General features: G+C 53.0%; 1 pseudogene; it reads right to left on the reverse strand.

The window, feature by feature from the left end:
• Window positions 1-5,204: 5,204 nt before the first annotated feature.
• On the reverse strand, window positions 5,205-6,086 carry LOC119973605 (annotated as a pseudogene).
• Between the last annotated feature and the right edge of the window lie 228 nt (window positions 6,087-6,314).

Raw genomic sequence — 6,314 nt, forward strand, 5'->3', positions numbered from 1 at the left:
CGGCTAAACAGCGGGTTGCCAGCGCCGGCAAGAACTTGCCATTGGCCACCAGTGGGATCTTTTGGTCCTGCCGATGTCTACGGCATTACTTGACTTGCCCGTTCTGGCGTCAGGGGACCTGCTTGTGTGTGTGGGGGAGTCACATTTGGGAAGTTCTGGAAAATCCTGCCCTTGACAGGGTTTCGCCTGGGCAAAGTAAGATGTAGGAACTCAGTTTACAGGAAAGTAAAATTAATTAGCCTTGCCTGCAAAATGACACATCCATCTAGTTTGTGAAAAGTGTCAATTATTAGATATTTTTGTTACAAATTTTCTATACTTGGTTGACATTAAAACAAAATCAAACAAAATCAAAATTATTTTTGTGCACAATCGCCTTCCAGGTCATCAGCAGACTAAGAACACAGTTGTGAAATCTTGGATATTTGCATAATTGGATGAATAATTAGTCACATAGACAGCATGGCTGCAAACTATTAGCCTTTTTATTCAAATGATGAAGTAAGCAAATTGGGTCGCTTTTAATTAGTCGTTCCCTTGAGAAACCCATTTTAAGCCGTAAATGCCCAATGGAGTTGGATTTTATTTTTCTGCAATGCAGTAGAATGTCAAAAGGAATTATCTGAAATTAAATTGCAGTTCATCAAGCGCCTGATATCCTTTTCAGAACTGCTCCGCTGTGAGCTGTCAGAATAGCACCAGCGTTTTAATGTGCTAAAATGTATCTCTGAATGTTAATTCAACCACTCAAACCCAGTTACTTTCACATTTCGGAACTGATATGAAGGATTTAATTTCCAAGTTGTGAAATGTTGAAGGTGAAATTAAGGATAGAAATGTAAAATTACACCTCGGGTAAATGCGAAGCAGAGTTCATTTTGAGAAAAAAACATTAAAGATTTGTTTCTTTGCACCCTGTCTCTATTTAAACACTAGAAATGCTGCCATGTGAGTTACAGATTAGGAGGAAACTGATCCTTCTTCAATTGATTTATTTTGGTCTGTGTCGCGATTGTACCTTCATCTTGATCACACCGAGTTTCTTGAAGATGGATATCTTCAAACAGAAATCCCACTCACACTGCAACCATTTCCTCGCAATAACTCCAGAAATTTTCTTTACCCTATTATCATGATGGCAGGCAATTGGTTGGTTTACATTTTTTCTAATATCTTTAGAGTATCCAATTAATTTTCTTCCAATTAAGGGGCAATTTGGCATGGCCAATCCACCTACTCTGCACATATTTTGGGTTGGAGGGGCGAAACCCACGCAAACACTGGCAGAATGTGCAAACTCCACATGGACAGTGACCCAGAGCTGAGATCAAACCTGGGACCTCAGCACCGTGAGGCAGCAATGCTAACCATTGCGCCACCGTGCTGCCCAGTTGGTTTACGTTTAATCTAGAATAATGGGCGCGATTTAACCAAAACTGATTCGCCAGCCGGCAATGCGCTCGCCAGCCCCCTGCTAGCAGGTGAGGGTCACGGAGGGTCTGCCACAGGGCAGCCACTGCCACCTGGTAGGAAGTCGCAGCGACAGTCAGCTTGGGGACCGTGACCAGGAGGTCTGGCACCCAATGCCGCAAGAAGATCAATGTCCTTCACCGGGCTGCATGGATGAGTTTTCACTGGACCCCCAACCCCCCTCACCCCCACAAATTTCCCCCATACACCCCTTCTCCCCCATACCCCTCACCTCCCCATACTCTGCTCCTACCCCCATGCGGCCCATCTCCCCAAGCCCCCTCCCCCAACCCCAGATCCCCCCCCACCAGCGATGAACCACTCTTTCTGCTAACAATGCCCCCTTTGCGTCCCCACAGGAGAAGTTGGTTCACAACTGACTGGAGAGGGCCCAGATGGGTGGCGGGGTGCCGGTCATCAGAGTCTTCAGCCCAATGAGGAACGGGCCCTGGAGGTCGAGGGGGTGTCCGAGGACCGAGCAGTGACCACTGTAGAGATTGTCGCACAGTGCATAGATGAGAATCCACCGGCCCCCACCCACATTATCTGTCACACGTGAGTTGTTAATGCCAAACATATTGACCCATGCCACCCACTGACCACGGCTGGGATTCTCCAATCCTGCGGCCATGTTCTGACGCCAGTGTGAAAGTGGCAATAGCCAGTCGGGTGTCAATGGGCCTCAAGTGCAGGTATTCACCCCTTCCAAGGGGGCAAGTACGGCGCCGGAGTGGTGTCCGCAGCTCTGGCGCCCGAATGCCGGTGTGCCACGGCCGGCGCAAGTCCACGCATGCACGTCGGTTCCCGTATCTGCGCCGGTCCCCGGGCAATATGGCGGGGCCTGACAGGGGCCCTGTGCAGAGGAGCATAGGGCCCCCATGGAACTATCCTGCCCGCCGATTGGTTGGCCCCGATCGCGGGCCAGGCCACCGGTGAGGCCCCTCCCGGGGTCAGATTCCCCCACCCCCCACCAGGACGGCCGCCACTGACAGAACTCCGAGGTCCCGCCGGGTGGGATCATACGTAACCCACGCCAGCAGGACTCGGCCGAACTCGGTGGGCACTTAGCCCGTTAAGGCCCGGAAAATCGCTGGGGGGGGGGGCATTTTCAACGGCTTCTGACCGACGCGGCGGCGATCTCGTGTGCGCCCGAGAATCAGTGGGCCGGCGAATCTCAAACCCGGCATGGGGTCGGAGAATCCCTGACCACTTGTCCCACAGGACGCATAGCCGACGCCGCCGGCCCATCTAGGGTGGCCGCCCCACCCACTCCCACAAAAACACCTCGGAGGAGAACTTTGAATTTGCCACCGTTATCATCCCCAGTCACCACATGGATCCAGAACGTGGAGGTCCTGGATCCCCCCCCCCCCCCCCCCCCCCCCCAGCACATCACGTGCAGATGATGGGTGTGAGCGAGCACTCAGCAAACAGACAGGAATCATACTGTGGCATTGAATGAGGAGCACCAGTGGTCAGCTCTCTGTGGGTTATCATCACCATGCTGCCCATGACAGTGACCTGCTGACAGTGTCAACACACTTCCATCACCCTACAGTGATGTTGCACAGACCCTTGGAGGATGGGATTTGGGGGGGGGGGGGTGTGGGGAGGAGGGTGAGGGATGGTGGGGGGAGGGGGAAGGCAGAAGGATGGGGGGGGGAGGAAAGGGGGGTTGGGAGAGGGGGGATGACAGACGAGGCCACGTCCTTTGTGAAGCGGGCAAGAATGAGGGCCTCTCTGGCCCTCCGGGCTTGCCGGACCCTCGGTACTGTCCCCTGTTGTTCATCCTCCAGCTGGTCCTGAAGTACCTCCCTGTGTTTGTCCTCCAAGCCCTCCTGGTCAGGCGCCTTGTCCTCCTCCTTGGAGGTGGCCACATGGTCCTCCCCATCCTGGTCTGGCACCTTCTCCTCCTCCTCGGAGGTGGCCACATGGTCCTCCCCATCCTGGTCTGGGACCTTCTCCTCCTCCTCGGAGGTGGCCACATAGTCCTCCCCATCCACTTTGCCCCATTGCTATGCCAGTTTGTGGAGGACACAGCAGACCACCACAAAGCAGGTGACCTTCTGGGGGGTGTACCACCTGTCGTGTTAAGAGCACTGAGATCGCTCCACCACTGTGCTGGCCCCCATTAGGGGCCAGAATTGCTGATCGTGAGGCACTTTTGACGCTGTCGAAAAATGAGACGGCGTTTCAGACGGCGTCAAAACTTAGCCTCATGATCACAGAATCCCGGCCCTTGTTCTGTGCAATACACACTACTGGACTAGTTGAGAACTGATGTACTCTGTACTGTGACTGGTCTAGCAATGGTGTGCTTTTAGCCCCCATGTTGAGTGGGTTGTGAGTGGTATGATTATGATTTTTACGCTGGGTTGTCAACGTAAGGATTTAATAACTACAAATGGGCAGGTACTCATTGATTTAATATTTATCTAGTAGAGATTAATGAGTTCTTTAAAAATATTGTTAATTTGCCTTCAAATATGAAGTGGAGCATTTCCTGGGGTTTGGGGAACTGCCCAGTGAAATGGAGGGGAGTTTCAGCAGCAGTTCAGATTGCTTGTAAACCTGCCATTTGTCGTGTTAAGCACACTGAGATAACACGGGCTGCAACTGGATGCAGCTTTAACTGAAAGATACTCCAGACCTTGAAGTTAGTTCAATATGATTTATTGAACCTGTCACACAGTTACCACAGTTCTCTGTGAGTTTGACTCTCTGCTAACCGAAGTGTGATTACTCTGTCTGACTGAACCAGACTAACTCTTAGCAACATGCTGGAGGTGTTATGTGATATATACATCCTGACTCACTCTGTAGATGTCCCAGTGGAAAGAGGTGGAGTGTGAGTGCCTTGTACCTTTAAAAGTGGGAAACCACCCCCAAGTGTTCTGCCTGCTGATGGGTTGTGTCCTGTTCTCTGTGTTCATTAGCTGCCTGCCTGTATCTCTGTTGCGCAAACAATTGTACACAAAGACTCGAGTGAAGTACAAGAGAGGCTTTATTGCTGTGTATGCTATTCCTCCAGCGGCAGCTGTAGAATAGTATCTCAGTGAAACTAGCGCATTTTTATACACAAGCTCCCTGTGGGCGGAGCTAGCTGGCAGGGGCTTAATGGAGAAAAATGTATTACACGTACGGCCATACATCCCCCGACTGCAAACACACATATCTACAGTGGTTGTATCCCCACATTCACACCCCGGTAAAAAATGAGTCCAGCGGGGGTGACGTGGAACTACAATACAAAAGATGATCTATGTACAAAAGGTCCAAAAAACAGAAAACCAAGAGTCCATCCGGTTAGCAGGTCACAGGTTGAGCCGAATCGGCGGTCGAACGTTCCGTTGTGATCGGCGTAGCTGTGGTGGCGACGTCGGCACAGGCGGTGTTGGCGACGACGGTACAGGTGTTGGCGGTGTTGGTGCTGGCCAGTGACGGGATGACTCCGAGAGCGAGCTGGAATCTTCCGTGTCCTTCAGTATGGGCAGGGAGACGAGGGATGGACCCGGTGGGGACGAATACGGGGGCACCGGGGAAAAGGAGGATGGCACGGGGGGGGGGGGGGGAGGGAAGGGCGTGGGATTGGCACCTGAGGGAGCCAAGTCCCGTAGCGAGACTGTGTCCTGGTGGCCATCGGGGAACTCCACGTAGGCATACTGGGGGTTGGCGTGGAGCAGGCGTACTTTGTCCACCAGGGGTTCCGCCTTGTGGTGCCTGACATGCCTACGGAGAAGGACTGGGCCCGGAGTCGTGAGCCAAGTCGGGAGTGACACCCCGGATGTAGACTTCCTAGGGAAGGCAAAAACACGTTCATGGGGTGTACTGTTAGTTGCGGTGCACAGTAGTGACCGAATGGAATGGAGTGTGTCAGGGAGGACCTGCTGCCAGCGAGCTGGGAGGTTCCTGGACCATAGGACCAGCTGGACAGCCCTCCATACCGTCCCGTTCTCCCTCTCTACCTGCCCGTTTCCCCGGGGGTTGTAGCTGGTCGTCCTGCTGGAGGCGATATCCCTGCTGAGCAGGAACGTACGCAGCTCATCACTCATGAATGAGGATCCCCTGTCACTGTGGATGTAGTCGGGGAAACCGAACAGAGCAAAAATGGAATCCAGGGCCTTGATGACGGTGGCAGATGTCATACCCGGACATGGGATGGCGAAGGGGAACCTAGAAAATTCATCAACCACACTAAGGATGTAGGTGTTCTGGTCGGTGGAGGGGAGGGGCCCTTTGAAATCTACGCTGAGGCGTTCAAAGAGGCGGGACACTTTAACCAGGCGCATACGATCTGGCCGGTAGAAGTGCGGCTTGCACTCGGCACAGACCTGGCAGTCTCTGGTGACTTTCCGCACTTCCTTGACGGAGTAGGGCAGATTGCGGGCTTTGATTATATGGTACAAACGAGTGACCCCCAGATGGCAAAGGCTCTAGTGCAAGGCACGGAACTGGTTCACTTGTGCGCTGGCACAAGTACCTCGGGAGAGGGCGTCTGGGGGCTCGTTGAGCTTGCCGGGGCGATACAAGATCTCGTAGTTATAGGTGGAGAGCTCGATTCTCCACTGCACAATTTTGTCATTTTTGATCTTGCCCCGCTGCGTGTTGTTGAACATGAAGACTACCGACCGTTGGTCAGTGAGGAGAGTGAATCTCCTGCTGGCCAGGTAATGCCTCCAGTGCCGCACCGCTTCAACGATTGCTTGGGCCTCCTTTTCAACAGAGGAGTGTCGAATTTCGGAGGTGTGGAGGGTGCGGGAAAAGAATGCCACGGGTCTGCCTGCCGGATTCAGTGTGGCGGCAAGGGCAACATCTGAAGCGTCGCTCTCTACTTGGAAAGGCAG

Source organism: Scyliorhinus canicula, chromosome 11, assembly GCF_902713615.1.
Source record: "Scyliorhinus canicula chromosome 11, sScyCan1.1, whole genome shotgun sequence".
Taxonomy (NCBI): domain Eukaryota; kingdom Metazoa; phylum Chordata; class Chondrichthyes; order Carcharhiniformes; family Scyliorhinidae; genus Scyliorhinus; species Scyliorhinus canicula.